The 15,379-nt window shown below is 41.1% G+C and overlaps 1 protein-coding gene across 3 annotated transcripts in view; it reads left to right on the forward strand.

Moving 5' to 3' along the window:
* The first annotated feature begins 1,052 nt into the window (after positions 1-1,052).
* The window catches only part of LYN (LYN proto-oncogene, Src family tyrosine kinase), a 45,454-nt gene continuing 31,127 nt past the window's right edge, over positions 1,053-15,379 (forward strand). For 2 of the 3 annotated variants that reach the window (XM_042869832.1, XM_042869836.1), the window contains exon 1: positions 1,053-1,156. The gene's annotated coding sequence lies outside the window, so the exon portion shown is untranslated. Of the gene's footprint in view, positions 1,157-1,674; positions 1,712-15,379 lie in introns of those variants that run through there. The other variant, XM_042869834.1, reaches the window with a different exon arrangement.

The following is a 15,379-nucleotide window of genomic DNA, read 5'->3' on the forward strand; positions in this document are numbered from 1 at the left end:
CATTTTTATTGTTCTCCAAACTTGTTCCACGGTCTTCAATGGTTTATGTTGAAAGCATAAATGCTTTTCTTTTGAATTTCTGTCTTTGAAATCCCCATGACTTGAACTTGCCCAGGTGGCCTGGCAGGACGCACGTGATGTCCTGATTCCAGTTCTTGCGCTGATCAGCTGCATCCTCTAGGCAGTATGTCTACACACCCTTATTTCCTGTTTAGAGTTTTGTTGATCTATGCAGTTTTATTTCACTTTTCAACAGGCTAGTAAGCCATTCTTTGTTTTCTCCCAAGCCAGCTTTCCAGCTTTTACAGTCTTCATAGAATCACAGAATGGCTTAGGTTGATTATCTTCTGGACCCACTCCAACAGCTCCATGTCCATCTTGTGCTGGGGGCCCCAGACCTGGACACAGTACTGCAAATGGGGCTTCACAAGGGCAGAGCAGAGGGGGACAATCCCCTCCTTCTCCCTGCTGGCCACCCCTCTTGTGATGCAGCCCAGGATACAGTTGGCCTCCCAGCCCCCATGGATCTTAGAGGCTACTGTAACACCAAGCACTGAAAAAGTTGCCCATGATTTTTAAGGCTGTTAGTGGAACAATTAACCTCTTCAGTTTTCTCTCTGGGGCTAGCACTGTCGCACCCAGTTGTAACACATAACGAAGGCCATACAATTATCACCCAGCCACGGTTGCCATACTCCCATTGGTGCCAGGCAGCGGTCTCTTTCACAGCTCCTGCCACACCTCGCTCCTCTCCACAGGACACATTCCTGCTCCTCCAGGAGCTTCCTTGCCTCGGGGCAGCTCCGCTCCAACAAGGGGCTGTGCCAGCGCGTCCCGTTCACATCCCAACAACCCCCGGCCGACGGCTCTCCGAGCTGGCAGGGGACAGCGAGCCCGGCCTCGAAGCAGCCGTGGCCCACACCTTCCTACCGAGAGCGCTTTCCCCCAGCCCGTCCGCATGCAAATTGCAGCCCCGCACCAGGAAGTAGGCTGAGAACCTCCCAGCCAACCGCCTGAAGCGGAGCGAAGTTCCTCCGCCGGCTGCGCCCGTCTCCCGGCCGGCGGGGCAGCAGCGCCGCGCTCCGCAGCTCACGCCCGGCAGCCCCCGGCAACAGTGGAGTTTCCTCGCTGCTTCCCAACTTTCGCACCCGGGAAAGTAAGTGCCTCCGCCGCCCAGGGGCCGCTTTGCGGGCGGGAGTCGGAGCTGGAAGAGGCGGGATGGAAGAGGAGGAGGAGGAGGAGGAGAAGGAGGAGAAGAGGGGCAGCCGGCCGGCCCGAGGAGCTCCTGCTCGGGGTGCACCATGGGCGCGGGGAGGGCGGAAGGACGGCGAAGCCTGGAGGGTCTTGGGGCAGTTGGGGTCTCAGAAGAACGTTTTGCCTCTTGCCGCTGTGCCCTGCTTGCTGTGTCAGGCTGCTCGGAGCCGGGTAGCAGGGTGTCTGAAGGCAGAACAGCAGCCTCAGGAGGAGAGGTGGCCCCCGGGTATTCCTCCTCAATTGCTTTTTCCAGGAGGAATAGTTTCTGGAGCATCGCCCAGCTTAAAGCTGCTTCCTCTTCGCTGTGCGTTCAGGCGTACTTTGGCTTAAAAGAAAACGGCATTGTGGTGTTTCTTATGTGGTGTTTCCTGCTGGCTGCTGCCGTGACGATGCTGTGTGCCCAAGGAGTGGTTGCCGGGGGCTTTCTCCTGATTTTGATTTCGGATCTGAGTGTCAGGTTAGGTCTGTGTAGTTCTGCGTTTGGCATTTCTGTTGAAATTGCATCTTCTGCGTGTTGGCAAGCGAATGCGTTCATGAGAACTCATCCTCCTGCTCCACTGACCTCAGTTGGTGCGAGAAACTGAAGAGATTAATACTTAAAATCTGCTTAGCTACATGTATACACATCTATACAGGAGATATCCTGTATATCCACATACTGATATGACTTCCCTCCCTATGTATAGGGAGCACGACGATTCTTATTCTATTGTTTTCCCTTAGCCCCCTGATCAGTACCTCATCCCTTGCCCTTCATTCACACCTCTGAAAAAATCCCAGTCAGACCCATCCAATCTTGGCACAACCAAATGCCAATTGGAAACGACCTGAGAGAGTTCTGTAATCTAGACATCTTAATGTTAGTTGCAGGTATGAATGGGTGGGTAATTCTATGCCGATCGTAGTACTACTAAAGAGTTATTTTTTTCCTTATTAAAAAAGTATTTGTTGTTGTTGTTGGGAAATGGCTAAGCTACATTGCTAAAACAGCTCAGTTTTACCAAAGAGAATCACATCATGGGACTTGTTTCAAACCCAGTGCTGAATGCGGAGAAGGCATTGCTTATGTTTTGTGATAGGACTTCATGTCTTTACAGTAGGTACCACCACCAACACTGAAGGGTGTGTGAGAAAAATCATAGCTTTCTCCGAAAAAGCAGCAACAGGCTGCAGCAGAAATCACTTTGATGCTGTTAAATAGGATGTTATAAAGTCTTGGGCAAAGATTAAAAATTAATGAATTCTGTGATCAACAGATTTCTCATTCTGTTTCTCTCTTCTGAAATTTGTGGTGTTTTTCTCTCTCCTTTTCAGCTTTGTGAGCTATAGCCTAGCTAGAAATGAATTGACTTAATAACATGGAGTTCTATTTTAATTGTATGATGTTGACATATATATATATATTTAACCATAATGGTGTAGAATGAACTTTCGAGTCAGTACAGTAGTTGTCTGACTTGAAGTTATTCTGCTTTTCTCCTGCAGTTTGTTGAATAAATAAGGTTGAGGTTGTTTACATATATATACATACATATGTATGTTTTCCGGTTTGTTTCTATATGAAGGAAAGGCTGAAGCCTTGTAAGTGCCTTTGACCAGCAGAATTGTGCAATGACTTTTACTGACAGTGCAATGAATTACAAAACTTGCACATATGAAGTAAAACCCAATTGCCTTTCGGATGTTTAATATTCCTTGCTTTTAACGTTATGCTTTCAAGTGTATTTCCATAAATATGATGTTTTCTTTTGCATGTATTTGGGAATGTATAAGCAGCTCTCTCGTGTACTGTTTTCCTCTGTTTTATCTGTGTAATTGAAGCTAGCTCCTTTCTTATGACTTTGTTGGCTCCTGTAAGGTAAATGGCATCAGGCAGCAGCAGGTATTGTGGGAAGGAATTCTTAGAACACGCACTGCAGATAGCCCTAGGAGCTGTAATGTGGTGACTCACAAGACCAGAGATACGATGGCTGGCCTTCCTTGTGTTGCGTGTTGGAGAGAGGTGCTTGACCTATCTATAGCTATTCGGGAGCATTTAAGAACTGCAGCATTTAATCTGAGATGTGATTCCATTTCCGTCTTGAAAAGGAGGCACTTTTCTATCTGTATTTTGCATGTTGGAATCCTAATGAACATCTCTGAGGTTTTTGAGAAGAAAACTAGTGGCCCTGAGCCAATTTCTGTTTTTGTTGATGCGCTGGGAGATCTGAGGAGGAAGCAAGGTCTTTCCTGCTCTTCATACACGTGTGTTCTGAGCAAAGGGCGGCTGTGACTTTATTTCTCGTGTTCAGGGAAGTGTAGAACCAATTTTACTCCTGGGGTTCACGGAGTTCTTTGTAAAGGCAGGTCTTTGCAAAACTAAATGAGCACAGAAAACAAGCAGATGAGGAACAGCATGAAGGGTTAAAAAAAAAAAAAAAAGGTGAAGGGACAGTAAACATGGAGTAGGATTCCTTGCACTCTGCTTGTGGCAGCACATCTATACACAGAGTTGTGTTGATCAACACCAGTGATCCCCAAAGAATGCAAGATGTCATGTGATAGTGTTAGGGATGAGAGGAGAATTCACTGACTGGGAATCCTCGTGTGAGCTTGGTAACGAGCTGGTGATACTTCCTCATGGATCTGTGGAGCTGAGTTTATAAATAATTGCACAAAATCATGCGTATCTGTTAAACAGTCTGTTATTTCATCCTTAGAGCATTTCTGTCTCTGTGAGTAGCAGCTTCATTCTGTAGAATAAATATTGCCTGGTTTTTCTTTCAGGCTATATTCCCACTTCCGTTAGTTATCTGCTGCTTTATTTCTCTCATTTATTTGTGTAATCTCTTTCATATGAGTGTAGGAGTGCTAAAGAGAGAAAGACTTCCCAACTTACCAAGTGATGTCACAGGAAACTGTGTAGATAAGCAATATAAAATTACATTGAAATGAAAACAGCCAACAGCCTGTAGTGAAGCAAACAAGTAGGAGGAGACTGCCCTACTACAAACAGCTACAGTACCTTCCCAAAGAAACTAGCTTATACTAACAGAAAGCAAATACTAAGTAACTGTCCGTGTTGTGTATATTCCTAGCTTAAATTTAAATGGCAATTGTCCTTCAGGGAAGGATGTAAACGTCTGTGCTTTCTTATTTATTTTTGTGTGATGCAAATACATTTCCTGTTGATGTGGTCATCAAATGGTGTCATTTCTGAGGCTGAATCATCCACAGTGGTGTTCGGCATCTTTTCTGAAGATGCGGGTTCATGGTACAAAATGTAAATGCAGAACTGTATCTTGTGCTGGAAGTATTTGGTCCAAGTACTTAAGAAATACTTGTGTTCATAGCATACCCTGAAGAACTATTCATTGGGGTGAGTAATTAGTTGTTTTTGTCAGCTGAGCATCAGAAGAGAGAAGATATCCTGGCAAACACTGCTGGAGAGAGTAAGAGGACATGTAGGAAAGGTGAAGAGTGTATGAGTAGATTTCATTTCTTCGGGAGAAAAATGGAAAACCAACACTACTCAGGCCAACGTCTCTTTACTTTAGGAGAGCATCGCCTGTCTGTTTCAAAGTGCTGGCATCTTAAGTATCTACAACTGATTCCTATCTTTGCACAGTGCTATGGTCAGCTCAAAGTACTGAAAAGATAGATGGTCTGTACAGTGTGACCTTCTTCCTCTGTGGTCTGTGTTGCATGTTGCATGAGGGCAGGCTAGTTCTTCCTGTCTAAACTGTGGTTGATGCGTTGAAGAATTTGTTACTTGATTTGCAAAGGCTTCCTTTTTACTTTATACATTCATTTGACCAAGCCATAGAGAGAAGATCATATAAAAGTTCCTCTAATAGCAAACTGCGAGATGTTAAAACTAAAAAAATTAGGTAGCTCACCATATGGATAGAAGTACAGGGTACATCTTTTCTTCTGGAATGATAGCTTTTGGAGTTGTCTTTGTTTTAGCAAGCTCAACCTACTGAAACAGAGAAAAGTTTGGAAGGAATGGACTCTATCTGAGGTAGGTTCCTAACTGCTTATTAGTTGGTTTAACAGAAAGCCATTTCAGGAAGCTCATCACAAAGTTCATTGCCTGTTAAGTGGATTTATATCCACTTAACAGTAAACCACTAATATTTTGTCTTATTTTATGTTTGCTTCTTTAGTTTGTACAGATAAGTACATAGAAACTACTTTATTTCTTTAGTTTGTTTGTTTTCTTTTTGATGGCATTTTATATTCAAGCTGTTTCTTGAAACAAGTTATTACAGAAGTTAGTGCAAAGGTAAGAATATTTGGCTGATAAACAGGTTTGTTCTTTCCATATATGACTATACTAGACTATTCTTGCAACAATATTAACATTAGAAGTCAATTCCTGTGTTATGCTAATGTATTTGTAAGTTAGTAGGTCTGACCTATGACTGAGTTTTACTCTATCTATCTTGATAATGAAAATATGTCCCAGTTTTGTCATTGGCATGGGAAATATTCTAAGTAGTAGTACATCTACTGCATTTATTGAAATTGCCAGCTCCATCATCGTGAGTCTCTTATTTGTTAGATTCAGTGGGTGGAAGCTCTTTTTCTCCAGGGCAATTCCATCCCTGCCATGTGTTTTGATGTGATATCTGAACCTCTTCAGTCAGTGCTGATTGCCCTAGCGTGACTGTGTTTTAGGTCCGGACAGATGGCAGCTGGAGAGCACAATTGAAGTGATGGTCAGAACTGGTGTCAGTGTCACTGAGGAAGTGAAAGTTTTTGGCAAACACGCAGGAAGGGGATGGGCAGGAGAAAGAGGAAATCTGACGTTGGATGTTCTGTGTTCAGCTTGTTCAAAAGGCTCTCCAAGAGGCATTTGAACATGTAGCTGTGGGGTAGCAAAGCATGCAAATGGGATTTAAAGGACGTTTTTACATTGCCAAAGGTCTGCTAACCTATACGAAGGCTGAGGAGCAGTGTTACAGCCCTGTAGGTGTATAGAAGAACTTGCCCTTTAAGCAACTCTCCTGCTTGATTGCTAGCATGGCACTTTGTATTCCTTTCTCTGTCCCGCAAGGTCTCTGTGCTGTCGCCGCTTGCCAGCTGTGCTCACGCTGGCTGAGCAAGATACTAAAGCACCTATCCTGGCATCAGTGAAGAAGCACTGTGCCATATTAAGGTGAATGGTAAGCCCATTTCTCTTGGCACTTAGATGACCTGGTTGATTGGCCACAGACAGCAGTTCTGCAACTGGGCCTGACTAGGAGAGCTTACTTCCTTTGAAAATCCCCCTCTTAATTTGCTTGGTAGCAGTTCCCTTCCCTCTACCACTCACCAGAGTGACAGAAAAGCATTAGAGTCACACTACTTTGAGTGATACTGTTAATAACAATGTCCTGTCCCCTCTTTTTTTTTTTTTTTTTCTTATTTCCTGGAAAAAAGAAATATTTCAATCTTTTTCCTGCCATAACAGTACTTTCTTCCTACCGCTGTTTCCTTTTCAATTCCCACATCATTTTATTTCAGCAGTGTCATTCTGTTTCTGTCCTGCTTTGTTTTGGAGACTGTCAGTGGTACAGGTCATTTATTTCATCTCTTGATTTGGATCTCTGTGGAGTAACTTTTTCTTTTTCCCCTGTCACAATGTAAGCCTCTGTGCCTTGCATAATCTAGTTGCCTTTTGTAATCTACATGTGCTGCCTTATTAGGGAATAAGTGCCCAGAAATATGTACCTCCAGCCTCTTGCTCTGAAGTCCCAGAGTGTCTGGCTCAGCAGTACTGATATGGTCTTTGCAATGTTTTCAGAAACCATTGCTTCCTTATAGGGCAGCTCTGTTGTTCTATAGATGGCCAGAGTCCTTTATCTAGAATTGGTATTATGTATAAATGCAGTCTGTCTTTAGAGTAAGCTGTTAGTCACGTTTGATTTAAAAGCGTTCTTAGCTTTACTTGAAATAGGCTAATTTCCTTCTTAAATGTAACCTGTGAGTTGGCTGCTACCCCTTTGTCTGCTGTCAGCTGTCTGTGATGCTGTGTCTAGCTCTCTTGGATCAGGTTTTGTTTCTCTTGTATGCAGGAAGATTTTCTGTGCTGTGTTTGAAGGCTTTTGCAGCCAGTGTTCATCCTCCTCATAAACCCACCTGGTTTCACTGCAGCAGCATGGATTTATCAACATGCATGCTAGCCTGGAAGAAGAAACCAAGGCTTCACACTGAGTGTGTGGTGCTATAGCAGCTCAAGCCCCAGGATTTCTGGGCTGTGCTCTGGTGGCAATGTGTCCCAGGTACCCTTGGATAGTGAAATATAAAGGAGTTAGCATTGAGAGAGCAGTACAAGCTTTGAAAAATCAACTTATGTTGAGCAAGCACCAGCAGGAAAGTGGTTTATCTGAGGGAGTGGTGAAGTGGGGGAAAAAGGTCCTTCAAGTGAGGTATATCTGTTTTAGATTAAAGATTTAAGCAGGTCTGGGTGTATTGGATTCATTGGATTTCATGTCAGAAAATGGAATATTCAGCTTTTTAATACCTTATTTGAATTGGTGATGTGAATATAGCTCTTTTTTGTAATGGATTTAACTATTTGCAATTTGTCTTTTCCTGATATGATTTCCTTGCTTTGTTGGCAAAAATAAAAATATCAAGATGCTTGGTATGGTGTGACACAGAAAAGTCATTGCTCCTTTGAGCAGTGATGCAACCATTTTGGTTATTATACATTCTGTATCTTGTCATATCCATTGAGAAAATGTGTTTGCCTAGAGTCTGAAGTTCTCTGTCCTATTAGTTATTTTTTGCTGTTGATAATTTTTTCTCCTTTTATCTTTTTGTTTATCCGAACTTCCCTCTTCACTTATTTCCCAATATCAACCTCATTTCTGACCTCTCAGGGATTTCCCCTTCACCTTTTCTCATATGGCTTGTATAGTCCTGAGAACTTCCTGCGCATTCCCACAATATTAAAGTGTTTTCATTGCATGGGTCTTAATTCTATGAGATTCAAACATAAGTTCATTGTGGAGTCATTACAATTTTCCTGAGCAAGTCTTAGATAATTGTGAACAAATACTGATTTATTCCTAGCTCTTGCTTGGAAAGTTAGCTGAATGCTGAAGACATTGCAGCTGCAAAAGTTGTATATAAACAATGGAGCTTTTGCACTGCCTGTGGTTTTCGCTCACTAAGGTATAATCATGCAGTTTGCCTGTGAGCTCTGTATTTCATACTTGAAATTACAAAGGTTACAAATTTTAACGAGCAGCCAGTACAGTTGTAATAAGAGAGCTGTAAAATTATTGCAATCTGTAGTATGAATGTGAAAATAATTCTTCTTAGGGACCTCGCCTTTATCACGTGTCTAAATCTGCTACAATTATCATTTGTTTTTGTGCTCATTGAGGTCTGCGTCCTGCACTTTGCTTAAAAAGTCCTGGCCTGAGCTTCTCTGAGATGTCAATTACAGGATCAGAGCATGATTCAGTGGAAGTGGCTCTGGTCATAATTGATAGGTTGGCATCTGCAGTCAACTGCTAGGCTTCTGAGCATTAAGCAGGGCTAGGAACAACAGAAAACATAAATACTATGCAGTCTTGATGCTTTGTGAACGGATCACCATTGATTTTAGAGAGAGGAAAAAAAATGTCAGGCACAGCCAAAGTAGTAGCAGTGGTCAAAGTATTAAAGGATTTCTGAAAATGAAGGAAATGGAAATGTTAAGCAAATGCTGCGTGATTCTTCAGGTCTGAATAAAACGAAAGTGTTGTCCTCTGCTTAGAACTTCTGCTTAGTGTAGCACAATTTATCCCAGATGTAAAAGGATTCAAATCAAGTTAATGTTCTTGCATAGCTGCTGTTACAAGATTTGGAGAACTTTTTTTTTTTTTCCCCCTTTTCTCATTTTTGCTCTTGAGAAAGGTCCCCTGCAAAGACACACGCGTTCACAATCCAAGGTGCGCAGTTATTCCTTAGGATGTTTGAATTAGGGACAGCCAACTGAGCTGGCGTGCCGGTGCTACACAATCCTTTCTCAAGAGTTTCCAAATTCCTGTTCTCATCGCTCTCTGAAAGATGGAAGAATGTACAATATTTGATTTTGGTTAACTTTGGAGAAACGACTTATTCGTGCTCACGCGTGCAGCAAATGTGAAAAGAATGCTTAGAAACTTGAGTGTTGGTTCTTACTCCGTGTTTGTTCAGTGACATGTATTCCTCTTTACTGTCACCTCAGCTTGAGTTGTTTCACAAGATTTTAGTAAAGTGTACTTCTGCCTTTCTATGCCAGGTTTTCAGTCCTGATCCTCTTTGCATTCCTTCTGGATTGTTTGGTACATTTACGTCTGTCTCTATCTCTTCACAAAGTCCTGATCTCAATGACGTCATCTGAAAAAACTCCAGAAATTGCTTACGCTGTAGCTTTTCTAGTTTTATTTTCAATATTTGTAGCAAACTGTTGCTCGGACAATTTCCTCTGACACATCCATGTGCACCCCAAATTATGGCATTTGCTTGGAACTGATCACTGAGGTAGGAAAGTTACCTAGAATGTGCGCATTTTAAATTCGGTGCTCCCAGAGGAATAGAATTGACATAGAGTTTAAGTTAAATGGATGAATTATAAATGGACCAGTGCCAGAATGTGGATTACACCTTTGAAGTTAAGGGTTGTTCTGCTAATTACACCAGTGAGAAGAAGGTTGGGTGATTCCTGTCATGAATGCTTACACAGTTAGCACTAAATGTTCTCCTAGTATTACTGGAAAGTCTGAATATAGCACAAGACATCGTTTGTGCTACTGTAATTTACTGACACTGGATTTGACACTAATTTTTATAGAACTATTGCAACTTCCTTTTGCAACTGAAGAAAACTTGCCCAGGGTTTGCAAAATTCCAAGGGGAACTGCAGTCTGGGTGAGAGTAATAGTATGCATCAGCACAACTGATTTAACCCCAGGTTTTCATCTGAGTTCAGAGCTCACCCTCAAAACTTAATTACATTCCTCAGTACATTGTTCTGTTTGGGAAGGGTTTCTCTGAGTATACAACATGCCAAGGACAGTGCAGCTAATGAAACACAAAATAGTCTGCTAGAGAAGTAGATCTTTTTTGCTACTCAATTATATGTTGGCTTTTGAGAGGGATGGAAAAAATACCTGTTTTGTGAGTTGTTTGTGAAAATCAGTGCTTCAGAGAGGCACCCCAGTCACAGTGTGATGCTACTGTAATGAGATTGCTATGTTTCAATGGCAAGTTTGTTTGTGAGTATGTGTCAGCATTTGAACATGGAGGTGGTGCCAGATTAAGACCTCGAACCAAAGGAGGAGTACAGTAAAAGCAGCATGATGCAAAGTAACGTGGGATGGAAAATGACCAGGCTAGTAGAGAGTTAATATCCATTGATATAGAAATCACTCATCAGTAATTTAATCGCAACTAACTTAATTAGGTGCTGAAAATGAGTTATAAGAGTTCTACTAACTTGATTTATTCCATAGAGTTAAAATTACCTGAATTTGGGAAAACAAAAGCTAATATACACTGATGAATCTGCTCCCTTTTCCTTCAGTACAACACACTGAAAACAGAAGATAAACTCAAAGAAGAAGTGGTGTACTTTCTATGAGGCCACCCTCAAAACCTTCACCATGAATTTTTTGACTGTTGTCATACTGTGATAATTCCATTGTCTTTGAGCCCTCTGTTTACAGTATGGCAGTAGATTTGTTACAGGTACGTCTCAAAGCAAGGCTTCATTTCTGCAAAGGACTTTTTATTGTCAGCAACATCTCTAACTGATTGAAGGCCATGTTTATTAGTAACCAATCTCCCCTTAGTCATAGCAGCTGTTGGTGATTCTCCCTAACCAATACCTTGTTTGTATGTTTGTTAGGCATGTTAAGGCTGAGTGCTGAGGGCTACCTTATTCAGATGGGATGAAGGAAGGCAAATATACCTTCCAATACAGCTTCTGGAGGGTGCAGACAGAGTGACGGATTTCAGCTGAAGAGCTACCTGGGACACAGCCTGATGATGATACTTAAAGAGACAACCAAATTTTGAAGCACTTTACTAAATGTTAGAAAGCTGCTCACTTTGTCCTACATCATCTTCTGAAACTTGGTGAAACTGGGAGAAGGTCACTAATTTCTCTTTCATGTATTCCATAGTAAATGCAGACATTTGGTACTGCAAAATAGCTCAGATAGAGCAACTGGTTGCTTGGTGTAATTTGTGTGGCTACAGCTTTGTCCACAAGTAAATTGACAGGTATGTTCAAATCAACAGTATCAGAGTAAAACCGCTGTGTGTATGAACAAGGCGTTCTGGACTGATGTAGAAATGTTTGTTGTACACCTCAAACTACACCTTGTGTGGGAGGCAAAGTGTAGATAGGGAGGGGAGAGCAGGGAGGTGGGTGAGTAGTGCTGGAGTGAAGGATAGGATGTGGGTTTGTAAATTGGCAAGACCGGCAGCAGTGACAGAGAGCTGCAGAGGTGTCAGCTGTGCTGCAACTGTTCAAAAAGTGTTCTTTAAATAAATTAGTTAAAGTTTGCCCCTCTGTCCTTCATTTTTGTGACTTTGTATCCATGGATTTCTATGCTGTGGTGTAGAGGTACCCCTGGACTTTGCCCCGGAGCCTTATCATTTTTGTGGGTGGTGTCCCATTTTCCTGTGCTGTGGTGATTGTACCAGTCATTTACAATGGAGAGGAGAAGGATCCTACTGCTACTTGTAATAAACTGACATCTATAAAGCTCGGGTGTAGTAGGCAATGCAACACTCGGGGCAAATGCTGGACTACTGAACCTTTGGCACATTCACATTATTGACCAAAGCAGTGAATTTAAAGATGCACAAAATGTATGTGAATCACAGATATGCTCAGACTGTGATCCTTTGAGTTTGCTCAAGGGAGTGTAACGCTTCCAAATACTTAGGAAAATTTTTGATTCTCCTTGGTATAGTGGTTTGGCCAAATTTTCATTTGGAAATGGAGATTTGCTTACATGAAGTTGCTGTTTCTCATTAGTAAAGGTTCTTTACTAGTGAAAAAAATGATATTTTTATGTATAGTTTGCTCAACACTTAAGTTTGTAAAGTACTTGGTAACCTTCCCTTTAAGATGGTTAACATTTTGGCACGCTTCTTTCCCTGTTCTGTTTCATATGATCCTTTTGAATAATTTGATGAAAGTATTTGTTCTGTTATGACAAATTAAGATGTTATTTGATCTTTTCCCCTATCTTCAAAAGGTAAATACAGTGGAAGAGAAGTTGAGGAAATGGGAGATGTGGTTGCCTGAGGGCTGGCAAAATGAATTAATTCATTGTTGATAATGATTCAAAAGTCTCGAGGATGCAGTTGAGGCAAATGACCGTAATAAAATGAAGCAAGTGTTATAAGGTCAGAAACCAGATGTTAGTTTAATATAAGACTTGATTTAAAATCAGTGCCAAAGGTACTGACTACATGAATCTGGAACGTTTTCACGATACATGAAGTCTATTATGCAATGTTAACAGAATTACAGTCTAATGTGGATTAACTTTCTTGTGCTTTGGTATTTTTATTCAATTGAATAAACAGGGAAAAGAATTGGTAGTTTGTATAATCATATTCTACATCATTTCAAAGTGATGTTTGACTTCGGAATTTTATTCTTATCCTTTTACAAGTGTAATAACACTGTTGTGCTACCATGATGGCATTAGGTACTTTCAGTTTCTTCGTGAGTTCCCTTATTTCTTAATTTTTAACTGTGGGCAAATTTATTACATGAAACCAAGAAATTTAGGAGAAAGCTGTGGTGGATTCATAAAAAAGAGATAACACTTCTCTCTTGCTCATTGCTTGGTTCCTGTAAAGGAGCTGAGCACTGGATAAACTTATCTTAACCCTGGAATTTAGACGCTAAACAAAAGAAGATTGGACTTTGGATTAGTATCAGTTGATTATAGGAAACTCTTTACGTGAACTGATACAGTTAGTTTTGCCAAAGTTACTCTATAAATGCAGTTGCAGTGGTTGTGGAGGGAAGTGCAAACCTTGTCTGACCACACGCAATTTCTACTTAGCCATATTTGACTATTTCATTCTTGGAAGTTTGAGGTGTGGTAACTTAAAAACTCTTACTTTGTGTTTGTTAAAGCAGTGTTTTAGTTAATATTAGACATTGCATAGCTAGAATGCCGTATTTTTAAGTTAAAAATAAGCTAAATTAAAAAAAATAAAGAAAAGGGGAGGGATATAGAAGAAATGGTTTCTGCTGTGTGTGCAACAAAACACATCGGTACAGCAACTGCAGATATTTTATCACACCAGAGGTTTTCTGTTCTTATATTAGCTCTCTGGGGGATTGTTTTCTGTTTGGTCTGATACATTGTACACTTTCACCGTAGTCAGATAGCAGCATGTTTATTTCTTTTCCCCATTCTAACTTGAAATCTGATTTTAAAAACATCTTTAAGAAGTTGACTTAAATCAGAAAAGTTATGTAGTCCTTCAGCTTATTTCAATATGCAGACCGATATGGGAGGGGAAAAAAAACCAAACAAACCAACAATGCCAAAAGGTGGAAGAATGGGTGTCAAAAATGTAATGAGTTCAGTAAAGTATTTTGTCAGCCCAGATTGGTGTGGTCGGAATGAGATATTTGTGTGCTCATGTTGGGAATTGGGTTGTGAAGGGGAGGAGCAGAAATACTGGTGTGGGACAGAAAAACCAAATATTGCAGAAGTAAACATGATGGATCTGGAACTGTAACAAGAGTGCAAATGTTGGAAAAAATTAAGGAGAAAAAGGAAAATGATAAAAAATGAAAATAAAAATGAGATAACATGGACAAAGTTGAGTTTCTTGCTCATAATGGCTTAGGAAGGAATTGTGAAAGACACTGAATAGGATTGTGGTGCCTGTCTGCTGCACTTCCCCAGACTCCTGTCTAGTTACATGTTCCTGTTGCTTTGAGACTTTTTTTTTTTAACAGTTTCATTAGCAATAGAAAAAGTAGGAGAACAACTGGAGGCATTAAAAACACATGGGCAGTTGAGAATACTGTGCAGAAAGGACAGTCTGGCAAAATAACATGGAGAAAGGATGTAAGGACATGCTACTGGAGATATGAAAGTCTGCTCTCATGAGTTTGTCATTATGAAAAATGAGACCAGCCTGGATGTTCTAACTGATCACAAGATGATTACAAAAGGCCAGTGTGATGAAAGTTTGAAAACAGTAAATTCACTGGGGAACGTATTTCTACCTTTGGAAGAAACAGAAGTGCTGTTTGTTGCAAGGCAATGCTGAAAGTCATTTTGGAGCACATGACCAGCTCCTGCACTTAGGAGGGATGAGGTCAAGTGAATGCAGAGATGGGGATGTGGGCTCCTGGGTGGCTGGTGGAAATAGAAAAGACTGTGAGGGCTTGGTCCTTAAAACCTAGAGAAGAGAGTGAGAGATGCCACTTCTTCCTGATTACTTGAGAAGGTGAAGAGCCAGTTAGGTTCAAAGCTGTTATCGGCCCCAGAGAGTGTTTAAGACTGGGAGTTGTGAGATGGCCTCAAAGCCAAGTGTGGTGAGGATCTGAAACCTTTCACATTTTGTTCTTCCCCACCACCATGCAGTAACCTCTGTATAAACAGAGCTTTATTACCTTGTTTCAAAGCTTGTATAATGCAATTGTAGTGCCTTTTCCAGAAGGTAGTTGTTAGCCCAGTAATAAAGCAGATAGCTCTAGTGAACCCTTGGAAAGTTTTATGGTTCAGTTATGTGTTTGAGGATATCTCATAGACTGCTCCATACAGTACAATGATATTTGTTCTTTGAAGGTTACCCTGTTGGTTAAACAGTTTGCTGTCTTTGCTTCTTTATAGATGTGCATGTCAAAATATTATTTTAGCTTTGTCTCACCCTTTCCCAGAAAGAGAAGATAGAAGTTTAAGGACTCCCTGTTTTTTTTTTTTTTTTGTTTTTTTTTTTTTTTTTTTTTTTTTTCTCTTGTTTTTAGAAATGCTGCCAGCTGGAATACAGTTTCTTACAATACAGTTACAAGTGGAGTCCCAGGCACATCTGTCATAGTAAACACTGGGTAGATGGAAGCTATTCTTGTTCTTTCTTATAACATTCAGGGCTCACGTCATGATTCGTGTCTCTGTGCCATCTAAGGGGC

This window comes from Lagopus leucura, unplaced genomic scaffold (genome assembly GCF_019238085.1).
Source record: "Lagopus leucura isolate 7727_CA_CO unplaced genomic scaffold, USGS_WTPT01 Super-Scaffold_100002, whole genome shotgun sequence".
Lineage (NCBI taxonomy): Eukaryota > Metazoa > Chordata > Aves > Galliformes > Phasianidae > Lagopus > Lagopus leucura.